This window comes from Chenopodium album, chromosome 17 (assembly GCF_948465745.1).
Source record: "Chenopodium album chromosome 17, dcCheAlbu1.1, whole genome shotgun sequence".
Lineage (NCBI taxonomy): Eukaryota > Viridiplantae > Streptophyta > Magnoliopsida > Caryophyllales > Amaranthaceae > Chenopodium > Chenopodium album.
In genome coordinates this window covers 19045669-19072058 of record NC_137850.1, presented here as the reverse complement: position 1 = coordinate 19072058, position 26390 = coordinate 19045669, and positions in this window count along the sequence as shown.

The following is a 26390-nucleotide window of genomic DNA, read 5'->3' as shown; positions in this document are numbered from 1 at the left end:
ATATAATGACGTTTGGAACCATATATGACCCTTATATGTTGTACAACATATAAGGGTCATATATGGTTCCAAACGTCATTATATGACCCTAAGATGTATCCCCTAAGGTCTCAAGACTTTTTGCCACCGGGCCCCATAACCTCAAAATTCCTCAAAAAGCGTGGATTATAGCCTTCAATTTTGGAAATTTTTGACCTTTTTTCTCCCGGAAATAAAAAATGCCGAGAAGCTTACCATGGACCCTAATACACCCTGGGAGTCTATTTGGGTGGGTCACACCATCCAATATGCCTTTAAATAGTCAATTTACCCGTTCCAAACTTGCACTGATATCTTGACCTGAAGCCTACCACGGACATTTCACTACACCAAAAACTAGATTAGAGATTGCAAAATATAGAACGGTTATCAAAGATAGGCGTTCTCCAGAAGAATATAGAACGTATTTATATAAGAGGCGTCCTGTATGTAATTACATATGGAACGGTTAGCATAGTTAATTGTTCTTTTTTTTTTTACTCTAAAATATCTATAAAAAATAATTAATTATTATAGATGATATAGAACGGTCATCTTAACAACCGTTTTGTATTGTATTAATTAATTTTTTTTTATTAGGAGGAAAAAATATACACAGTAATAAGTTGCCCAAATTAATTTAAGCGGCTAAAAGGAATTGAAAAGCGCGCTACTCTTTTCACTTTCAGTTTCACATTCTTTTATCGATCACTTTAACTTTAACTATAGCTTGAAAAAAAATACTGCTTTGCTTTCGTGAAACCTCCACCATAACTTAATATAAGCCGCTGACTCACCGCCTCACCGCCGCATCGCCACACTGCCGCACCACCGCTCCACCGCCGCACCACCGATCGCCGCCCAACTTCTGAGCACCGCACCACTCCTCTGAGGTAGGTTCGAATCTTCTTGTTATAGAGTAATTGAATTTTGATTATTTGTCAATTGAACTGCATGCATCATTTGAAATATGATGGAAACATAATTAAATTCATAGTTTTCATCTATTAAATTAATTTGCAATTTGAATTTTAGGTGATTGAAAAAAAATTCAAAGTTCTAATTTTAGGGTTAAATTCAATCGATTGTTTGTATGCAAATATTTCAGTTGAATTGCAGTAAGTTCAATCAAATTCCCCTTAATTTTTTCGAATTACATTTATTTCAATAGTAATCAAAATAATTTTAGCCAAATTAATCTTACCTAAGTTCAATTTAGAACCCTAATCACATAAAGAAAGAGGGGTAGGGGAAATTGATTACCACTGGATTATTGAATTGTGCTCTATTGATTTCAAATACTCTGCAATAAATTTTAGAAATATTGATTTGCTTTGCTTTTATTTCATAAAAGGGTTGGTTATGAGATCTTGTGATTGAAATTATGTGATGATAAAATCTGATTCTAGTAATGTATAAGAGTAGTCGTGGTTTTCACTATGCTTACAATGATGAGTAAGGAGTGTGTTTTTGTGGAATTTGTGTAGCAGATTGTGAATAGAGAAGAGAGAGGGAATCATAATACGTGGACTGTGGTAGTGAATTCACCAATTATTTGGCTTTGTACTCAGCTTCAAGGGGGGAAGTATGGGTTTTTGGGGTGAAATTGACTGGGGATGGGAGGAGTTTGAGGTTAGTGAAGTGTGCTGTGATTGATTGTAGGTTTCCAATTTCGTCGATTTGCCTTTCGTTTGGATTTTTGATCTTGGGGGAGATGAGAGGGGTTCGGGTTTTTCAATTGCGTGTATTGGTGAAAGGGAGGGTTGGGAGTAAAAGGAGGTTGACAGTATCGAGAGGGAAGGGTGAGAATTCGAATGCTGAAGAGCGGCAGCAGGTTTAATGTATCAGTGGCAATAGATGTATTACATTGCTGCCTGATAGAATGTTCAGACTTTAGCAGGCTGCAGTTTGCTCCAAGTACTGACCCTTTAGCAGGTTCAGACTTTCTAATTAAAGGGTCTGGTTTTGTGTTCTATTTAATTTCTGTTTCATCGTTCACTTTCAATCCCTTTTTGCCTACCTCTGCTGCATTACATTTCTAAAAGGGTCTGGTTGTGTTGCATCATTAAGCACTAATCCTCTATTTTTTTTTTTTTGGTTTTTTCAAAGGGATTTTCTCATCAGTGGAGTGGGACACCCATTTTTTGGCTTCATTTTCGTAGCTTTAATGTATTAGTGGCAGTAGATGTGCACTTTAAGTCAATAAAGATATTGATTTTATCAGTGGCAGTAGATGTCCTGAAGTTTTCCAGACATATGCCATGGAAATTCCGGAATTGCAGGCTATTTAGTTATGATGTGCTGCTCACCTTTAGCCCTGCTATCTTTTGAACTTTATCTTATTTTCAGCTCTAGTTTATGTTCTTATCTGTTGTACTGGGAAAACTCGGATGATTTGGAGTGGTTTATATTGCCCTCTTAGTATCCTCATTTTGTTCCTGATGATGATCATCAGATTTACCATCATATAATATAATGGTTTTCCCTTTTGTGTTAAAAAAAAAGTAGATATATTTAGCTAATTGCTTATTATTTTTACTAGTAGAGTTTGGTTATATTAAATAAAAGAACTTGTTTCTTAATGCTAAGCTAGTTAACACGAATAGTAGTGCTCAAGGGAATTCAATTGTAACTGTAATGATATTGATGGAACATAAAGAGATCAAATTGTTATTATTATTTGAAATTTGTTACTTCTTTGTATTCCGAATCTTTCCTGTTGCTATCATGACTTCATGAGATATTGTGTAAATGCTTGCAGGATCTGTTACTCTTGCTTGTTTGGTTGTGCCTTGTTGGCAACTTCGGATTACTGAGGCTTATTTGTTATCCATGCCCCACAATGACACTCTATTTTGAACTAATATATTATTAACTAATATGTATGTATTTTACATTGTTTTGTAGTATTTTAAGCAAGTTCCTCATACATATTCTCAACAAATGATTGACGAGCTTAGGGAAATGTGGATTTCATATGTTACCGGATACCATCAACCAAATGACGACGACGATGATTTATGTGAATTGTAGATCAATATGGTATCGGTATATTTTGGGGCATCAATTTTTTTTTAAAATCAACATTAACTAGAAAGGTTTTTGATATTTAACTCACGTATTTGTTTGTATAGAACAAATTTTGTATGAATGATTCAATTTAATTGTGGTTGGATGTTTTAAAATATATATATGAAGTATATTTTGATGGCTTTTGTCGTATCTGGAAAAATATTTTTGTTAATTTTATTATACAGAAAGTTATATTTCATGTACAGGATCTTGGATTTTTTTTACATAGGAAATGTGAAGATTTTCTTACAGGATATATAAATTTACAATATATTAAATAGGAATACAGGTCTAAAATGAAATAAAAAAATAATTCAGATTATTAAAATACAGGAATTATACGGTATAAAATACGTAGAGGGGTAATTCGAATAATTAAATATATATGGCCGGATTTTTTTTTTTTAAAAAAAAAATACATTAGAGAACTGTTATCTAACTTAACCGTTCTCTATTGTAATGCAATATAGAACGGTTAAGTGACCTAAACCGTTCTGTATTCCTTCCTTAGTGTACAAATTTTAGAAGGGAAAAGAGAACGGTTGTGACTAACAACCGTTCTCTATTTGTTATTATACAAAACGCCTATACGGCCCGTTCTCTATACTTTATACATCGCTTAGCAGAAGAACGCCCCTAAGGCGATCTATAAAGCTTATTATAACAGTTCTCTAAGGCTTTTTTTGTAGTAGTGTTTATAGCAACATATAATGGTCATATATGGTTCCAAACGTCATTATATGACCCTAAGATGTATCCCCTAGGGTCTCAAGACTTTTCGCCACCGGGCCCCGTAACCTCAAAATTCCTCAAAAAGCGTGGATTATTGCCTTCAATTTTAGAATTTGTTGACCTTTTTTCGCCCGGAAATAAAAATTGCCAAGATGTTTACCATGGTTCCTAATACCCTCCGGGAGTCCAATTGAGTGGGTGGAACCATCCAATATGCCTTAAAAAGGTCAATTTACCCGTTCCAAATTTGCACCGATTTCGTAAACTGAAGCCTACCACGGCTATTTTGTACAACATATAAGGGTCATATATGCTTCCAAACGTCATTATATGACCCTAAGATGTATCCCCTAAGGCATCAAGACTTTTTGCCACCGGGCCCTGTAACCTCGAAATACCTCAAAAAGCGTGGATTATAGCCTTCGATTTTGGAATTTTTTGACCTTTTTTCACCTGGAAATAAAAAATGCCGAGATGCTTACCATGGACCCTAATACACCTTGGGAGTCTATTTGGGTGAGTCCAACCAACCAATATGCCTTTAAACAGTCAATTTACCCGTTCTAAACTTGCACCGATATCGTGACATCAAGTCTACCACGGACATTTATGGTAACATATAATGGTCATATACGGTTCCAAACGTCATTATATGACCTTAAGATGTATCCCCTAGAGTCTCTAGACTTTTCGCTACTGGGCCCCTTAATCTCAAAATTCCTCAAAAAGTGTGGTTTATAGCCTTCAATTCTGGAATTTTTTTACCTTTTTCGCCAGGAAAAAAAATTGCCGAGATGTTTACCATGGTTTCCAATACCCTCCGGGAATCCAATTGAGTGGGTGGAACCATCCAATATGCCTTAAAACGGTCAATTTACCCGTTCCAAGTTTGCACCGATTTCGTAAACTGAAGCCTACCACGGCTATTTTGTACAACATATAAGGGTCATATAAGATTCCAAATGTCATTATATGACCCTAAGATGTATCCCCTAAGGTCTCAAGACTTTTCGCCACCGGGTCCCGTAACCTCAAAATTTCTTCAAAAAGCCTGGATTATAGCCTTCAATTTTAGAATTTTTTGACCTTTTTTCGCCCGGAAATAAAAATTGCCGAGATGTTTACCATGGTTCCTAATACCCTCCCAGAGTCCAATTGAGTAGGTGGAACCATCCAATATGCCTTAAAACGGTCAATTTACCCGTTCCAAATTTGCACCGATTTCGTAAACTGAAGCCTACCACGGTTATTTTGTACAACATATAAGGGTCATATATGGTACCAAACGTCATTATATGACCCTAAGATGTATCCTTAAAGGTCTCAAGACTTTTCGCCACCGGGCCCCGTAACCTCAAAATTCCTCAAAAAGCGTGGATTATAGCCTTCAATTTTGGTATTTTTTGACCTTTTTTCGCCCGGAAATAAAAATTGCCGAGATGTTTACCAAGGTTCTTAATACCCTCAGGGAGTCTAATTGATTGGGTGGAACCATCCAATATGCCTTAAAACGGTCAATTTACCCGTTCCAAATTTGCACCGATTTCGTAAACTGAAGCCTACCACGGCTATTTTGTACAACATATAATGGTCATATACGGTTCCAAACATCATTATAAAACCCTAAGATGTATCCCCTAAGATCTCAAGACTTTTCGCCACCGGGCCCCGTAACCTCATAATTTCTCAAAAAGCGTGGATTATAGCCTTTAATTTTGGAATTTTTTGACCTTTTTTCGCCCAGAAATAAAAAATGCCAAGATGCTTACCATGGACCCTAATACATCCTGGGAGTCTATTTTGGTGGGTCCAACTTTCCAATATACCTTTAAACAGTTAATTTACTCGTTCCAAACTTGCACCGATATCGTGACCTCAAGCCTACCACGGACATTTATGGCAACATATAATGGTCATACATGGTTCCTAACGTCATTATATGACCCTAAGATGTATCCCCTAGGGTCTCAAGACTTTTCGCCACCAGGTTCCGTAACCTCAAAATTCCTCAAAAAGCGTGGATTATAGCCTTCACTTTTGGAATTTTTTGACCTTCTTTTCGCCCGGAAATAAAAATTGCCGAGATGTTTACCATGGTTCCTAATACCCTCCGGGAATCCAATTGAGTTGGTGGAACCATCCAATATGCCTTAAAACGGTCAATTTACCCGTTCCAAATTTGCACCGATTTCTTAAACTGAAGCCTACCACGGCTATTTTGTACAACATATAAGGGTCAAATACGCTTTCAAACGTCATTATATGACCCTAAGATGTATCCCCTAAGGTCTCAAAACTTTTCGCCACCAGGCACCATAACCTCAAAATACCTCAAAAAGCGTGGATTATAGCATTCAATTTTAGAATATTTTGACCTTTTTTCGCCCGGAAATAAAAATGCCGAGATGCTTACCATAGACCCTAATACACCCTGAGAGTCTATTTGGGTGGTTCCAACCATGCAATATGCCTTTAAATAGTTAATTTACCCGTTCCAAACTTGCACTGATATCGTGACCTCAAGACTACCACGGACATTTATGGCAACATATAATGGTCATATATGGTTCCAAACGTCATTATATGACCCTAAGATGTATCCCCTAGGGTGTCAAGACTTTTCGCCACCGGGCCCCGTAACCTCAAAATTCCTCAAAAAGCATGGATTATAACCTTTAATTTTGGAATTTTTTGACCATTTTTCGCCCGGAAATAAAAATTGTAGAGATATTTACCATGGTTCCTAATAACCTCCGGGAGTCCAATTGAGTGGGTGGAACCATCCAATATGCCATAAAACAGTCAATTTACCCGTTCCAAATTTGCACCGATTTCGTAAACTGAAGCCTACCACGGCTATTTTGTACAACATATAAGGGCCATATATGGTTCTAAATGTCATTATATGACCCTAAGATGTATCCCCTAAGGTCTCAAGACTTTTCGCCTCCGGACCCCGTAACCTCAAAATTCCTCATAAAACGTGGATTGTAGCCTTCAATTTTGGAATTTTTTGACCTTTTTTTGCCCGGAAATAAAAAATGCCGAGATGTTTATCATGGTTCCTAATACCCTCCGGGAGTCCAGTTGAGTGTGTGGAACCATCCAATATGCCTTAAAACGGTCAATTTACCCGTTCCAAATTTGCGCCGATTTCGTAAACTGAAGCCTACCTCGGCTATTTTGTACAACATATAAGGGTCATATATGGTTCCAAACTTCATTTTATGACCCTATGATGTATTCCCTAAGGTCTTAAGACTTTTCGCCACCGGGCCCTGTAACCTCAAAATTCCTCAAAAAGCGTGGATTATAGCCTTCAATTTTGGAATTTTTTTTGACCTTTTTCGCCGGAAATAAAAATTGCCGAGATGTTTACCATGGTTCCTAATACCCTCCGGGAGTCAATTGAGTGGGAGGAACCATCCAATATGCCTTAAAACGTTCAATTTACCCGTTCCAAATTTGCACCTATTTTGTAAACTGAAGCCTACCACGGCTATTTTGTAAAACATATAAGGGTCATATATGATTCCAAACGTCATTATATGACCCTAAGATGTATCCCCTAAGGTCTCAAGACTTTTCGCCACCGGGCCCCGTAACCTCAAAATTCCTCAAAAAGCGTGGATTATAGCCTTCTATTTTTGGAATTTTTTGACCTTTTTTCGACTGGAAATAAATATTGCCGAGATGTTGACCATGCTTCCTAATACCTTACAGGAGTAAAATTGAGTGGGTGGGACCATCTAATATGCCTTAAAACGGTCAATTTAACCGTTTTCGTACACGCCTCTTGTATTAGCTATAAGCTTTCACGTCGCATGTATGTAGCCAGAGAATGGTCATATATGGGTCGAAACGATATTATCTGACCCCCGGATGCATCCCTTAATGTTCCTTGACATTCCGACACCGGGTCTCGAAACCTCCTAAACCGCTCCGATTTCGTGTATATTATAGCCTTCATATTTTCCATCCGTATATCATTTTTTCACCCGTCGAGGTTATGCATCCAAGTACTTCCATGGGTTCCCAAAGGGCCTTGGGAGTCCTAAATAGTTCCCGAAAACATATCATTCATCCTTAATCATCTTGTCTTTAGGGCCTTGGGAGTCCGAAATAGTTCCCGAAAACATATCATTCATCCTTAATCATCTTGTCTTTAGGGCCTTGGGAGTCGTAAATATTGTCCGGTATGCCTTGTCCTTGGGTGCACATGTCTTGTGTACATGCCACACGGCCCCTTGTACCATACAACATCCCCACACTTAGGCTTTGTGACATGTCTTAATCTCGTACTTAGCATATTTTATTATACGAGATACATCGCTAACCTCGTTTTCCAAAATATAGGTGTTTTTAGGGAATAAGGTGGGGGGGGGGGGGGGGAGGGACGAATCGAAGCGACATATTGAATGCATTTGACATTCATTTGATCGTGGCAGAAAGGCCACTCTTCCACTTACAATACCCCGTCGCGTATTTAAGTCGTCTACAAAGGATTCAATTAGCTTTATTGAATGCATTTGACACTCATTTGATTCAAAAAGCGTTGTTTGAATGTGTTTGACTTTCATTTGATTCAAAAAGCTTTGTTTGAATGTGTTTGACTTTCATTTGACTCAATTCGCTTTGTTGAATGCATTTGACTTTTATTTGAATCAAAAAGCATTGTTTGAATGTGTTTGACTTTCATTTGACTCAATTAATTTTGTTGAATGCAATATACATTCATTTGATTCAAAAAGCTTTGTTTGAATGTGTTTGACATTCATTTGACTCAATTAGCTTTGTTGAATGCATTTGACTGTCATTTGATTCAAAAAGCTTTGTTTGAATGTGTTTGACTTTCATTTGACTCAATTAGCTTTGTAGAATGCATTTGACTTTCATTTGACTCAATTAGCTTTCTAAGAATGTGTTTGACTTTCATTTGACTCAATTACCTTTGTTAATTGCATTTCACTTTCATTAATTAAAGAAGCTTTGTTTGAATGTGTTTGACTTTCATTTGACTCAATTAGCTTTGTTGAATGCATTTGACTGTCATTTGATTCAAAAAGCTTTGTTTGAATGTGTTTGACTTTCATTTGACTCAATTATCTTTGTTCAATGCATTTGACTTTCTTTTGCTTCATAAAGCTTTGTATGAATGTGTTTGACTTTCATTTGACTCAATTAGCTTTATTAAATGCATTTGACATTCATTTGATTTAAAAAGCTTTGTTTGAATGTGTTAGACTTTCATTTGAGTCAAAAAGCTTTGTTGAATGCATTTGACTTTCATTTGATTCAAAAAGCTTTGTTTGAATGTGTTTGACTTTCATTTGACTCAATTATCTTTGTTGAATGCATTTGACTTTCATTTGACTCAAAAAGCTTTGTTTGAATGTGTTTGACTTTCATTTGACTCAATTATATTTGTTGTATGAATTAGACTTTCATTTGGTTCAAAAAGCTATGTTTGAATGTGTTTGACATTCATTTGATTCAAAAAGCTTTATATGAATGTGTTAGAGTTTCATTTCACTCAATTATCTTTGTTGAATGAATTTGACTTCCATTTGATTCAAAAAGCTTTGTTTGAATGTGTTTGATTTTCATTTGACTCAATTATCTTTGTTGAATGAATTTGACTTTCATTTGGTTCAAAAAGCTTTGTTTGAATGTGTTTGACATTTATTTGATTCAAAAAGATTTGTATGAATGTATTTGACTTTCATTTGACTCAATTATCTTTGTTGAATGCATTTGACTTTCATTTGATTCAAAAAGCATTGATTGAATGTGTTTGACTTTCATTGACTCAATTAGCTTAGCAGAATGCATTTGACTTTCATTTGACTCAATTAGCTTTGTATCAATGTGTTTTACTATTATTTGACTCAATTAGCTTGTTAATTGCATTTAACTTTCATTTAATTCAAAGCTTTGTTTGAATGTGTGTTACTTTCATTTGACTCAATTAGCTTTGTTGAATGCATTTGACTTTCATTTGATTCAAAAAACTTTGTTTGAATGTGTTTGACTTTCATTTGAATAAATTATCTTTGTTGAATGCATTTGACTTTCATTTGATTCAAAAAGCTTTGTTTGAATGTGTTTGACTTTCATTTGACTCAATTACCTTTATTGAATGCACTTGACTTTCATTAGATTCAAAAAGCTTTGTTTGAATGTGTTTGACTTTCATTTGACTCAATTACCTTTATTGAATGCACTTGACTTTCATTTAATTCAAAAACCTTTAATTGAATGTGTTTGACTTTCATTTGACCCAATTAGCTTTGTTGAATGATTTTGACTATCATTTGATTCAAAAAGCTTTATATGAATGTGTTTCAGTTTCATTTGACCCAATTAGCTTTGTTAAATGGTTGTGACTATCATTTGTTTCAAAAAGCTTTGTTTGAATGTGTTTGACTTTCATTTGACTCAATTATCTTTGTTGAATGAATTTATTTTCATTTGGTTCAAAAAGCTTTTCTTAAATGTGTTTAACATTCATTTGATTCAAAAAGCTTTATATGAATGTATTTGACTTTCATTTTACTCAATTATCTTTGTTGAATGCATTTGACTTTCATTTGATTCAAAAAGCATTGTTTGAATGTGTTTGACTTTCATTAGACTCAATTAGCTTTGTTGAATGCATTTTACTTTCATTTGATTCAAAAAGCTTTGTTTGAATTTATTTGACTTTAATTTGACTTAATTAGCTTTGTTGAATGCATTTGAATTTTATTTGATTCAAAAAGCTTTGTTTGAATGTGTTTGACTTTCATTTGACTCAATTAACTTTGCAGAATGCATTTAACTTTTATTTGTCACAATTAACTTTGTATGAATGTGTTTTACTTTAAGTTGACTCAATTAGCTTTGTTAATTGCATTTCACTTTCATTTGATTCAAAAACCTTTGTTTGAATGTGTTTAACTTTCATTTGACTCAATCAGCTTTGTTGAATGCATTTTACTTCCGTTTGATTCAAAAAGCTTTGGTTGAATATTTTTGACTTTCATTTGACTCAATTAGCTTTGTTAATTGCATTTCACTTTCATTTAATTCAAAGCTTTGTTTGAATGTGTTTGAAGTTCATTTGACTCAATTCGCTTTGTTGAATGCATTTGACTTTCATTTGTTTCAAAAAGCTTTGTTTGTATGTGTTTGACTTTTATTTCACTCAATTATTTTTGTTGAATGCATTTGACTTTCAATTGATTCAAATAGTTTTTGATGAATGTGTTTGACTTTCATTTGACTCAATCATCTTTGTTAAATGCATTTGACTTTCAATTGATTCAAAAAGCTTTGTTTGAATGTGTTTAACTTTTATTTGACTCAATTTGCTTTGTTGAATGCATTTCATTTTCATTTGATTCAAAAAGCTTTGTATGAATGTGTTTGACTTTCATTTGACTCAATTATCTTTATTTAATGCATTTGACTTTATTTGATTCAAAAAGCTTTATTTGAATGTGTTAGACGTTCATCAATTATCTTTGTTGAATAAATTTGACTTTAATTTGATTCAAAAAGCTTTGTTTGAATGTGTTTGGCTTTCATTTGACCCAATTAGCTTTGTTGAATGCTTTTGACTTTCATTTGATTCAAAAAGCTTTGTATGAATGTGTTTGAGTTTCATTTGACTCAATTATCTTTATTGAATGCATTTGACTTTCATTTTATTCAAAAAGCTTTGTTTTATGTGTTTGGCTTTCATTTGAGTAAAAAAACTTTGTTGAATGCATTTGACTTTCATTTGACTCAAAAAGCTTTGTTTGAATGTGTTTGACTTTCATTTGACTCAATCAGCTTTGTTGAATGCATTTTACTTTCATTTGATTCAAAAAGCTTTGGTTAAATGTGTTTGACTTTCATTTGACTCAATTAGCTTTGTTAATTGCATTTCACTTTCATTTAATTCAAAGCTTTGTTTAAATGTGTTTGACTTTCATTTGACTCAATTAGCCTTGTTGAATACATTTGACTTTCATTTGTTTCAAAAAGCTTTGTTTGAATGTGTCAGACTTTTATTTGACTCTATTATCTTTGTTGAATGCATTTGACTTTCATTTGATTCAAAAACCTTTGTATGAATGTGTTTGACTTTCGTTTGACTCAATTATCTTTGTTGAAGGCATTTGACTTTCATTTGATTCCAAAAGCTTTGTTTGAATGTGTTTAACTTTTTTGACTCAATTAGCTTTGTTGAATGCATTTGACTTTCATTTGATTCAAAAAGCTTTATTTGAATGTGTTTGTCTTTCATTTAACCTAATTAACTTTGTTAAATGGTTTTGACTTTCATTTGATTCAAAAAGCTTTGTATGAATGTGTTTGAGTTTCAATTGACTCAATTATATTTATTGAATGCATTTGACATTCATTTGATTCAAAAAGCTTCGTTTGATGTGTTTGGCTTTCATTTGAGTCAAAAACTTTCTTGAATGCATTTGACTTTCATTTAACTCAAAAAGCTTTGTTTGAATGTGTTTGACTTTAATTTGACTCAAATATCTTTATTGAATTAATTTGACTTTCATTTGGTTCAAAAAGCTTTTCTTGAATGTGTTTAACATTCATTTGATTCAAAAAGCTTTATATGAATGTATTTGACTTTCATTTGACTCAATTATCTATGTTGAATGCATTTGACTTTCTTTTGATTCAAAAAGCATTGTTTGAATGTGTTTGACTTTCATTAGACTCAATTAGCTTTGTTGAATGCATTTTACTTTCATTTGATTCAAAAAGCTTTGTTTGAATTTATTCGACTTTAATTTGACTTAATTAGCTTTGTTGAATGCATTTGAATTTTATTTGATTCAAAAAGCTTTGTTTGAATGTGTTTGACTTTCATTTGACTCAATTAACTTTGCAGAATGCATTTAACTTTTATTTGTCACAATTAACTTTGTATGAATGTGTTTTACTTTAAGTTGACTCAATTAGCTTTGTTAATTGCATTTCACTTTCATTTGATTCAAAAACCTTTGTTTGAATGTGTTTAACTTTCATTTGACTCAATCAGCTTTGTTGAATGCATTTTACTTCCGTTTTATTCAAAAAGCTTTGGTTGAATATTTTTGACTTTCATTTGACTCAATTAGCTTTGTTAATTGCATTTCACTTTCATTTAATTCAAAGCTTTGTTTGAATGTGTTTGAAGTTCATTTGACTCAATTCGCTTTGTTGAATGCATTTGACTTTCATTTGTTTCAAAAAGCTTTGTTTGTATGTGTTTGACTTTTATTTCACTCAATTATTTTTGTTGAATGCATTTGACTTTCAATTGATTCAAATAGTTTTTGATGAATGTGTTTGACTTTCATTTGACTCAATCATCTTTGTTAAATGCATTTGACTTTCAATTGATTCAAAAAGCTTTGTTTGAATGTGTTTAACTTTTATTTGACTCAATTTGCTTTGTTGAATGCATTTCATTTTCATTTGATTCAAAAAGCTTTGTATGAATGTGTTTGACTTTCATTTGACTCAATTATCTTTATTTAATGCATTTGACTTTATTTGATTCAAAAAGCTTTATTTGAATGTGTTAGACGTTCATCAATTATCTTTGTTGAATGCATTTGACTTTAATTTGATTCAAAAAGCTTTGTTTGAATGTGTTTGGCTTTCATTTGACCCAATTAGCTTTGTTGAATGCTTTTGACTTTCATTTGATTCAAAAAGCTTTGTATGAATGTGTTTGAGTTTCATTTGACTCAATTATCTTTATTGAATGCATTTGACTTTCATTTTATTCAAAAAGCTTTGTTTTATGTGTTTGGCTTTCATTTGAGTAAAAAAACTTTGTTGAATGCATTTGACTTTCATTTGACTCAAAAAGCTTTGTTTGAATGTGTTTGACTTTTATTTGACTCAATTATCTTTGGTGAATGCATTTGACTTTCATTTGATTTAAAAAGCATTGTTTGAATGTGTTTGACTTTCATTAGACTCAATTAGCTTTGTAGAATGCATTTTACTTTCATTTGATTCAAACAGTTTTTTTGAATTTGTTTGACTTTCACTTGACTCAATTAGCTCTGTTGAATGCATTTGACTTTCATTTAATTCAAAAATCTTTGTTTGAATGTGTTTGACTTTCATTTAACTTTATTAGCTTTGCAGAATGCATTTAATTTTTATTTGTCTCAATTAACTTTGTATGATTATGTTTTACTTTAAGTTGACTCAATTAGCTTTGTTAAATGCATTTCACTTTCATTTGATTGAAAAACCTTTGTTTGAATGTGTTTGACTTTCATTTGACTCAATCAGCTTTGTTGAATGCATTTTACTTTCATTTGATTCAAAAAGCTTTGGTTAAATGTGTTTGACTCAATTAGCTTTGTTAATTGCATTTCACTTTCATTTAATTCAAAGCTTTGTTTAAATGTGTTTGACTTTCATTTGACTCATTAGCCTTGTTGAATACATTTGACTTTCATTTGTTTCAAAAAGCTTTGTTTGAATGTGTCAGACTTTTATTTGACTCTATTATCTTTGTTGAATGCATTTGACTTTCATTTGATTCAAAAACCTTTGTATGAATGTGTTTGACTTTCGTTTGACTCAATTATCTTTGTTGAAGGCATTTGACTTTCATTTGATTCCAAAAGCTTTGTTTGAATGTGTTTAACTTTTTTGACTCAATTAGCTTTGTTGAATGCATTTGACTTTCATTTGATTCAAAAAGCTTTATTTGAATGTGTTTGTCTTTCATTTAACCCAATTAACTTTGTTAAATGGTTTTGACTTTCATTTGATTCAAAAAGCTTTGTATGAATGTGTTTGAGTTTCAATTGACTCAATTATATTTATTGAATGCATTTGACATTCATTTGATTCAAAAAGCTTCGTTTGATGTGTTTGGCTTTCATTTGAGTCAAAAACTTTCTTGAATGCATTTGACTTTCATTTAACTCAAAAAGCTTTGTTTGAATGTGTTTGACTTTAATTTGACTCAAATATCTTTATTGAATTAATTTGACTTTCATTTGGTTCAAAAAGCTTTTCTTGAATGTGTTTAACATTCATTTGATTCAAAAAGCTTTATATGAATGTATTTGACTTTCATTTGACTCAATTATCTATGTTGAATGCATTTGACTTTCTTTTGATTCAAAAAGCATTGTTCGAATGTGTTTGACTTTCATTACACTCAATTAGCTTTGTTGAATGCATTTTACTTTCATTTGATTCAAAAAGCTTTGTTTGAATTTGTTCGACTTTTATTTGACTCAATTAGCTTTGTTGAATGCATTTGACTTTCATTTGATTCAAAAAGCTTTGTTTGAATGTGTTTGACTTTCATTTGACTCAATCAGCTTTGCAAAATGCATTTAACTTTTATTTGTCTCAATTAACTTTGTATGAATGCGTTTTACTTTAAGTTTACTAAATTAGCTTTTTTAATTGCATTTCACTTTCATTTGATTCAAAAACCTTTGTTTGAATGTGTTTGACTTTCATTTGACTCAATCAGCTTTGTTGAATGCATTTTACTTTCATTTGATTCAAAAAGCTTTGGTTGAATGTGTTGGACTTTCATTTGACTCAATCAGCTTTGTTGAATGCATTTTAATTTCATTTGATTCAAAAAGCTTTGGTTGAATGTGTTTGACTTTCATTTGACTCAATTATCTTTGTTGAATGCATTTGACTTTCAATTGATTCAAAAAGCTTTGTATGAATGTGTTTGACTTTCATTTGACTCAATTATCTTCATTGAATGCACTTGTCTTTCATTAGATTCAAAAAGCTTTGTTTGAATGTGTTTGACTTTCATTTAAGTTAAAAAGCTTAGTTAAATTCATTTGACTTTCATTTGATTAAAAAAGCTTTGTTTGAATGTGTTTCACTTTCATTTGGCTCAATTATCTTTGTTGAATGCATTGGACTTTCTTTTGATTCAAAAACCATTGTATGAATGTGTTTGACTTTCCTTTGACTCAATTATCTTTGTTAAATGCATTTGACTTTCATTTAATTTAAAAAGCTTTGTTTGAATGTGTTTGACTTTCATTTGACTCAATTAGCTTTGTTGAATGCATTTGACTTTATTTGATTCAAAAAGCTTTGTTTGAATGTGTTTGATGTTCATTTGAATCAATTTGCTTTTTTGATTGCATTTGACTTTCATTTGAGTCAAAAAGCTTTGTTTGAATGTGTTTGACTTTCAATTGACCCAATTAACTTTGTTGAATGCTTTGGACTTTCATTTGACTCAATTAGCATTGTGGAATGCAATTGACTTTCATTTGATTCAAAAAGCTTTGTTTGAATGTATTTGACTTTCATTAGATTCTAAAAGCTTTGTTGAAAGTGTTCGACTTTCATTTAACTCGATTAGCTTTGTTGAATTCATTTGACTTTCATTTGATTCAAAAAGCTTTCTTTGAATGTGTTTGACTTTTATTTGACTCAATTAGCTTTGTTGCTTTTGTTTGACTTTCATTTGACTCAATTAGCATTGTGGAATGCAATCGACTTTCATTTGATTTAAAAAGCTTTGTTTGAATGTATTTGACTTTCATTTAATTCTAAAAGCTTTGTTGAAAGTGTTTGACTTTCATTTGACTCAATTAGCTTTGTTGAATGCATTTGACTTTCATTTGATTCAAAAAGCGTTGTTTGAATGTGTTTGACTTTCATTTAACTCAATTAGCTTTGTTGAATGTGTTTGACTTTCATTTGACTCAATTAGCATTGTGGAATGCAATTGACTTTCATTTGATTCATAAATCTTTGTTTGAATGTATTTGACTTTCATTTGATTCTAAAAGCTTTGTTGAAAGTGTTTGACTTTCATTTGACTCAATTAGCGTTGTTGAATGCATTTGACTTTCATTTGATTCAAAAAACTTTGTTTGAATGTGTTTGACTTTTATTTGACTCAATTAGCTTTGTTGAATGTGTTCGACTTTCATTTGACTCAATCAGCATTGTGGAATGCAATTAACTTTCATTTAATCCAAAAAGCTTTGTTTGAATGTATTTGACTTTAATTTGATTCTAAATGCTTTGTTGAAAGTGTTTGACTTTCGTTTGACTCAATTAGCTTTGTTGAATGCATTTGACTTTCATTTGATTCAAAAAGCTTTGTTTGACTGTGTTTGACTTTCATTTGGCTCAATTAGCTTTGTTGAATGTGTTTGACTTTCATTTGACGCAATCAGCATTATGGAATGCAATTGACTTTCATTTTATTCAAAAAGCGTTGTTTGAATGTATTTGACTTTAATTTGATTCTAAATGCTTTGTTGAAAATGTTTGACTTTCATTTGACTCAATTAGCTTTGTTTAATGCCTTTAACTTTCATTTGATTCAAAAAGCTTTGTTTGACTGTGTTTGACTTTCATTTGACTTAATTAGCTTTGTTGAATTTGTTTGACTTTCATTTGACTCAATTAGCATTATGGAATGCAATTGACTTTCATTTGATTCAAAAATCTTTGTTTGACTGTATTTGACTTTCATTTGACTCAATTAGCTTTGTTGAATGTGTTTGACTTTCATTTGACTTAATTAGCTTTGTTGAATGCATTTTACTTTCATTTGATTCAAAAAGTTTTGTTTGAATGTGTTTGACTTTCATTTGACTCTATTAGCTTTGTTAAATGTGTTAGACTTTCCTTTGACTCAATTAGCATTGTGGAATGCAACTGACTTTCATTTGATTCAAAAAGCTTTGTTTGAATGTGTTTGACTTTCATTTGACTCAATTAGCTTTGTTGAATCCATTTGACTTTCATTTGATTCAAAAAACTTTGTTGAATGTGTTTGACTTTAATTTGAATTAAGTAGCTTTGTTGAATGTCTTTGACTTTCATTTGACTCAATTAGCATTATGGAATGCAATTGACTTTCTTTTGATTCAAAAAGCTTTGTTTGAATGTATTTGACTTTCATTTGATTCTAAAAGCTTTGTTGAAAGTGTTTGACTTTCTTTTGACTCAATTAGCTTTGTTGAATGCATTTGACTTCCATTTGATTCAAAAAGCTTTGTTGAATGTGTTTGACTTTCATTTGACTTAATTAGCTTTGTTGAATGTGTTTGACTTTCATTTGACTCATTTAGCATTATGGAATGCAATTGACTTTCATTTGATTCAAAAAGCTTTGTTTGAATGTATTTGGCTTTCATTTGATTCTTAAAGCTTTGTTAAAAGTGTTTGACTTTCATTTGACTCAATTAGCTTTGTTTAATGCATTTAACTTTCATTTGATTCAAAAAACTTTGTTTGAATGTGTTTGACTTTCTTTTGAATAAATTGTCTTTTTTGAATGCATTTGATTTTCATTTGATTCAAAAAGCTTTGTTTGAATGTGTTTGGCTTCCATTTGACTCAATTACCTTTATTGAATGCACTTGACTTTCATTTGTTTCAAAAAGCTTTGTTTGAATGTGCTTGACGTTCATTTGACTCAATTATCTTTGGTGAACGCATTTGACTTTCATTTGATTCAAAAAGCTTTAATTGCATGTGTTTGACTTTCATTTGACCCAATTAGCCTTGTTGAATGATTTTGACTACCATTTGATTCAAAAAGCTTTGTATGAATGTGTTTGAGTTTCATTTGACCCAATTAGCTTTGTTGAATGGTTTTGACTATCATTTGTTTCAAAAAGCTTTGTTGAATGTGTTTGACTTTCATTTGACTCAATTATCTTTGTTGAATGAATTTACTTTCATTTGGTTCAAAAAGCTTTTCTTGAATGTGTTTAACATTCATTTGATTCAAAAAGCTTTATATGAATGTACTAGACTTTCACTTTACTCAATTATCTTTGTTGAATGCATTTGACTTTCATTTGATTCAAAAAGCATTGTTTGAATGTGTTTGACTTTCATTAGACTCCATTAGCTTTGTTGAATGCATTTTACTTTCATTTGATTCAAAAAGCTTTGTTTGAATTTATTCGACTTTCATTTGACTCAATTAGCTTTGTTAAATGCATTTGAATTTTATTTGATTCTAAAAGCTTTGTTTGAATGTGTTTGACTTTCATTTGACTCAATTAACTTTGCAGAATGCATTTAACTTTTATTTGTCACAATTAACTTTGTATGAATGTGTTTTACTTTAAGTTGACTCAATTAGCTTTGTTAATTGCATTTCACTTTCATTTGATTCAAAATCCATTGTTTGAATGTGTTTGACTTTCATTTGATTCAATCAGCTTTGTTGAATGCATTTTACTTCCGTTTGATTCAAAAAGCTTTGGTTGAATGTTTTTTACTTTCATTTGACTCAATTAGCTTTGTTAATTGCATTTCCCTTTCATTTAATTCAAAGCTTTGTTGAATGCATTTTACTTTCATTTGTTCCAAAAAGCTTTGTTTGTATGTTTTTGACTTTTATTTGACTCAATTATTTTTGTTGAATGCATTTGACTTTCAATTGATTCAAAAACTTTTGTATGAATATGTTTGACTTTCATTTGACTCAATCATCTTTGTTGAATGCATTTGACTTTCAATTGATTTTAAAAGCTTTGTTTGAATGTGTTTAACTTTTATTTGACTCAATTAGTTTTGTTGAATGCATTTAATTTTCATTTGATTCAAAAAGCTTTGTATGAATGTGTTTGACTTTCATTTGACCCAATTAGCTTTGTTAAATGGTTTTGACTTTCATTTGATTCACAAAGCTTTGTATGAATGTGTTTGAGTTTCAATTGACTCAATTATATTTATTGAATGCATTTGACATTCATTTGATTCAAAAAGCTTCGTTTGATGTCTTTGGCTTTCATTTGAGTCAAAAACTTTCTTGAATACATTTGACTTTCATTTGACTCAAAAAGCTTTGTTTGAATGTGTTTGACTTTCATTTGACTCAATTATCTTTGTTGAATGAATTTGACTTTCATTTGGTTCAAAAAGCTTTTCTTGAATGTGTTTAACATTCATTTGATTCAAAAAGCTTTATATAAATGTATTTGACTTTCATTTGACTTAATTATCTATGTTGAATGCATTTGACTTTCATTTGACTCAAACAGCATTGTTTGAATGTGTTTGAGTTTCATTACACTCAATTAGCTTTGTTGAATGCATTTTACTTTCATTTGATTCAAAAAGCTTTGTTTGAATTTGTTCGACTTTTATTTTACTCAAATAGTTTTGTTGAATGCATTTGACTTTCATTTGATTAAAAAAGCTTTGTTTGAATGTGTTTGACTTTCATTTGGCTCAATTATCTTTGTTGAATGCATTGGACTTTCTTTTGATTCAAAAAGCATTGTATGAATGTGTTTGACTTTCCTTTGACTCAATTATCTTTGTTGAATGCATTTGACTTTCATTTGATTTAAAAAGCTTTGTTTGAATGTGTTTGACTTTCATTTGACTCAATTAGCTTTGTTGAATGCATTTGACTTTATTTGATTCAAAAAGCTTTGTTTGAATGTGTTTGATGTTCATTTGAATCAATTTGCTTTTTTGAATGCATTTGACTTTCATTTGATTCAAAAAGCTTTGTTTGAATGTGTTTGACTTTCATTTGCCTCAATTAGCTTTATTGAATGTGTTTGACTTTCATTAGACTCAATTAGCATTGTGGAATGCAATTGACTTTCATTTGATTCAAAAAGCTTTGTTTGAATTTATTTGACTTTCATTTGATTCTAAAAGATTTGTTGAAAGTGTTTGACTTTCATTTGACTCAATTAGCGTTGTTGAATGCATTTGACTTTCATTTGATTCAAGAAACTTTGTTTGAATGTGTTTGACTTTCATTTGACTCAATTAGCTTTGTGGAATGCAATTGACTTTCATTTGATTCAAAAAGCTTTGTTTGAATGTATTTGACTTTCATTTGATTAAAAAAGCTTTGTTTGAATGTGTTTGACTTTCATTTGGCTCAATTATCTTTGTTGAATGCATTGGACTTTCTTTTGATTCAAAAATCATGGTTTGAATGTGTTTGACTTTCCTTTGACTCAATTATCTTTGTTGAATGCATTTGGCTTTCATTTGATTTAAAAAGCTTTGTTTGAATGTGTTTGACTTTCATTTGACTCAATTAGCTTTGTTGAATGCATTTGACTTTATTTGATTCAAAAAGCTTTGTTTTAATGTGTTTGATGTTCATTTGAATCAATTTGCTTTTTTGAATGCATTTGACTTTCATTTGATTAAAAAAGCTTTGTTTGAATGTGTTTGACTTTCATTTGACTCAATTAGCTTTGTTGAATGTGTTTGACTTTCATTTGACTCAATTAGCATTGTGGAATGCAATTGACTTTCATTTGATTCAAAAAGCTTTGTTTGAATTTATTTGACTTTCATTTGATTCTAAAAGCTTTGTTGAAAGTGTTTGATTTTCATTTGACTCAATTAGCGTTGTTGAATGCATTTGACTTTCATTTGATTTAAGAAACTTTGTTTGAATGTGTTTGACTTTCATTTGACTCAATTAGCTTTGTTGAATGTGTTTGACTTTCATTTGACTCAATCAGCATTGTGGAATGCAATTGACTTTCATTTGATTCAAAAAGCTTTGTTTGAATGTTTTTGACTTTAATTTGTTTCTAAATGCTTTGTTGAAAGTGTTTGACTTTTATTTGACTCAATTAGCTTTGTTAAATGCCTTTAACTTTCATTTGATTCAAAAGGTTTTGTTTGACTGTGTTTGACTTTCATTTGACTCAATTAGCTTTGTTGAATTTGTTTGACTTTCATTTGACTCAATTAGCATTATGGAATACAATTGACTTTCATTTGATTCAAAAAGCTTTGTTTGACTGTATTTGACTTTCATTTGATTCAAAAAGCTTTGTTTGACTGTATTTGACTTTCATTTGACTCAATTAGCTTTGTTGAGTTTGTTTGACTTTCATTTGACTCAATTAGCTTTGTTAAATGCATTTTACTTTCATTTGATTCAAAAAGTTTTGTTTGAATGTGTTTGACTTTCATTTGACTCTATTAGCTTTGTTAAATGTGTTAGACTTTCCTTTGACTCAATTAGCATTGTGGAATGCAACTGACTTTCATTTGATTCAAAAAGCTTTGTTTGAATGTATTTGACTTTCATTTGATTCTAAAAGCTTTGTTGAAAGTGTTTGACTTTCATTTGACTCAATTAGCTTTGTTGAATGCATTTGACTTTCATTTGATTCAAAAAACTTTGTTGAATGTGTTTGACTTTCATTTGACTTAATTAGCTTTGTTGAATGTGTTTGACTTTCATTAAACTCAATTAGCATTGTGGAATGCAATTGACTTTCATTTGATTCAAAAAGCTTTGTTTGAATGTATTTGACTTTCGTTTGATTCTAAAAGCTTTGTTGAAAGTGTTTGACTTTCATTTGACTCAATTAGCTTTGTTGAATGCATTTGACTTTCATTTGATTCAAAAACTTTGTTGAATGTGTTTGACTTTCATTTGACTTAATTAGCTTTGTTGAATGTGTTTGAGTTTCATTTGAGTCAATTAGCTTTGTTTAATGCATTTGACTTTCATTTGACTCAAAAAGCTTTGTTTGAATGTGTTTGACTTTCATTTGACTCAATTAGCTTTGTTTAATGTGTTTGACTTTCATTTGACTGAATTAGCATTGTGGAATGCATTTGATTTTCATTTGATTCAAAAAGCTTTGTTTAAATTTATTTTACTTTTATTTGATTCTAAAAGCTTTGTTGAAAGTGTTTGACTTTCATTTGACTCAATTAGCTTTGTTGAATGCATTTGACTTTCCTTTGATTCTATAAGCTTTGTATGATTGTGTTTGACTTTCATTTGACTCATTTAGCTATGTTGAATGTGTTTGACTTTCATTTGACTCAAATAGCATTGTGGAATGCAATTGACTTTCATTTGATTCAAAAATCTTTGTTTGAATATATTTGACTTTCATTTGACTCAATTAGCTTTGTTGAATTCATTTGACTTTCATTTGATTCAAAAAACTTTGTTGGAATGTGTTTGACTTTCATTTGACACAATTAGCTTTGTTGATTGTGTTTGACTTTCATTGGACTCAATTAGCATTGTGGAATGCAATTGACTTTCATTTGATTCAAAAAGCTTTGTGTGAATGTGTTTGACTTTCATTTGACTCAATTAGCTTTGTTGATTGTGTTTGACTTTCATTGGACTCAATTAGCATTTTTGAATGTATTTGACTTTCATTTGATTCTAAAAGCTTCGTTGAAAGTGTTTGACTTTCATTTGACTTAATTATCTTTGTTGCATGTATTTGATTTTCAGTTGATTCAATAAGCTTTGTTTGAATGATATTGACTTTCATTTGATTCTTAAAGCTTTGTTGAAAGTGTTTGACTTTCATTTGATTCAATTAGCTTTGTTGAATGCATTTGACTTTCATTAGATTCAAAAAGCTTTATTTGAATGTATTTGACTTTCATTTGATTCTAAAAGCTTAGTTAAAAGTGTTTGACTCTTATTTGATTCAATTCGCTTTATTGAATGCATTTGACTTACATTTGATTCAAAAAGCTTTGTTTGAATGTTTTTGATTTTCATTTGACTCAATTAGCTTTGTTGAATGTGTTTGACTTTCATTTGACTCAATTAGTATTGTGGAATGCAATTGACTTTCATTTGATTCAAAAAGCTTTGTTTGAATGTATTTGACTTTCATTTGATTTTAAAAGCTTTGTTAAAAGTGTTTGTCTCTTATTTGACTCAATTAGCTTTGTTGAATGCATTTGACTTTCATTTGATTCAAAAAGGTTGTTTGAATGTGTTTGACTTTCATTAGACTAAATTAGCTTTGTTGAATGTATTTGACTTTCATTTCACTCAATTAGCATGGTGGAATGCAATTGACTTTCATTTGATTCAAAAAGCTTTGTTTGAATGTATTTGACTTTTATTTGATTCTAAAAGCTTTGTTGAAAGTGTTTGACTGTCATTTGACTCAATTAGCTTTGTTGAATGCACTTGACTTTCATTTGATTCAAAAAGCTTTGTTTGAATGTGTTTGACTTTCATTTGAATCAATTAGCTTTGTTGAATGTGTTTGAGTTTCATTTGACTCAATTAGCATTATGGAATGCAATTGACTTTCATTTGATTCAAAAAGATTTGTTTGAATGTATTTGACTTTCATTTGATTCTAAAAGCTTTGTTGAAAGTGTTTGACTTTCATTTGACTCAATTTCCTTTGTTGCTTGCATTTGACTTTCATTTGAATCAAAAAGCTTTGTTTGAATGTATTTGACATTCATTTGATTCTAAAAGCTTTGTTGAATGCATTTGACTTTCATTTGGTTCAAAAAGCTTTGTTTGAATGTATTTGATTTAAAAAGCTTTGTTAAAAGTGTTTGACTCTTATTTGACTCAATTAGCTTTGTTGAATGCATTTGACTTTCATTTGATTAAAAAAGCTTTGTTTGAATGGGTTTGACTTTCATTTGACTCAATTAGCATTGTGGAATGCAATTACCATTCATTTGATTCAAAAAGCTTTGTTTGAATGTATTTGACTTTCATTTGATTCTAAAAGATTTTTTGAAAGTGTATGACTTTCATTTGACTCAATTAGCTTTGTTGAATGCATTTGACTTTCATTTGATTAAAAAAGCTTTGTTGGAATAAGTTTGACTTTCATTTGACTCAATTAGCTTTGTTGATTGTGTTTGACTTTCATTGGACTCAATTAGCATTGTGGAATGCAATTGACTTTCATTTGATTCAAAAAGCTTTGTATGAATGTGTTTGACTTTCATTTGACTCAATTAGCTTTGTTGATTGTGTTTGACTTTCATTGGACTCAATTAGCATTTTTGAATGTATTTGACTTTCATTTGATTCTAAAAGCTTCGTTGAAAGTGTTTGACTTTCATTTGACTCAATTATGTTTGTTGCATGTATTTGATTTTCATTTGATTCAATAAGCTTTGTTGAAATGATATTGACTTTCATTTGATTCTTAAAGCTTTGTTGATAGTGTTTGACTTTCATTTGATTCAATTAGCTTTGTTGAATGCATTTGACTTTCATTAGATTCAAAAAGCTTTATTTGAATGTATTTGACTTTCATTTGATTCTAAAAGCTTAGTTAAAAGTGTTTGACTCTTATTTGATTCAATTCGCTTTATCGAATGCATTTGACTTACATTTGATTCAAAAAGCTTTGTTTGAATGTGTTTGACTTTCATTTGACTCAATTAGCTTTGTTGAATGTGTTTGACTTTCATTTGACTCAATTAGCATTGTGGACTGCAATCGACTGTCATTTGATTCAAAAAGCTTTGTTTGGATGTATTTGACTTTCATTTGATTCTAAAAGCTTTGTTGAAAGTGATTTACTTTTATTTGACTCAATTAGCTTTGTTGAATGCACTTGACTTTTTTTTTATTCAAAAAGCTTTTTTTGAATGTGTTTAACTTTTATTTGACTCAATTAGTTTTGTCAAACGTGTTTGACTTTCATTTGACTCAATTGGCACTGTGGAATGCAATTGACTTTCATTTGATTTAAAAAGCTTTGTTTGAATGTATTTGACTTTCATTTGATTCTAAAACCTTTGTTGAAAGTGCTTGATTTTTGTTTGACTCAATTAGCTTTGTTGAATGCATTAGACTTTCATTTGATTCAAAAATCTTTGTTTGAATGTGTTTGACATTTATTTGATTCTAAAAGCTTTGTTGAATGTGTTTGACTTTAATATGACTCAATTAGCATTATGGAATGCAATTGACTTTCATTTGATTCAAAAAGCTTTATTTTAATTTAATTTACTTTTATTTGATTCTAAAAGCTTTGTTGAAATTGTTTGACATTCATTTGACTCAATTAGCTTTGTTGAATGCATTTGACTTTCATTTGATTCAAAAAGCTTTGTTTGAATGGGTTTGACTTTCGTTTGACTCAATTAGCTTTGTTGAAGGTGTTTGACTTTCATTTGACTCAATTAGCATTGTGGAATGCACTTGACTTTCATTTGATTCAAAAAGCTTTGTTTGAATGTGTTTGACTTTCATTTGAATCAATTAGCTTTGTTGAATGTGTTTGAGTTTCATTTGACTCAATTAGCATTGTGGAATGCACTTGACTTTCATTTGATTCAAAAAGATTTGTTTGAATGTATTTGACTTTCATTTGATTCTAAAAGCTTTGTTGAAAGTGTTTGACTTTCATTTGACTCAATTTCCTTTGTTGCTTGCGTTTGACTTTCATTTGAATCAAAAAGCTTTGTTTGAATGTATTTGACATTCATTTGTTTCTAAAAGCTTTGTTGAATGCATTTGACTTTCATTTGGTTCAAAAAGCTTTGTTTGAATGTATTTGATTTTAAAAGCATTGTTAAAAGTGTTTGACTCTTATTTGACTCAATTAGCTTTGTTGAATGCATTTGACTTTCATTTGATTCAAAAAGCTTTGTTTGAATGTGTTTGACTTTCATTTGAATCAACTAGCTTTGTTAAATGTGTTTGAGTTTCATTTGACTCAATTAGCATTGTGGAATGCAATTGACTTTCATTTGATTCAAAAAGATTTGTTTGAATGTATTTGACTTTCATTTGATTCTAAAAGCTTTGTTGAAAGTGTTTGACTTTCATTTGACTCAATTTC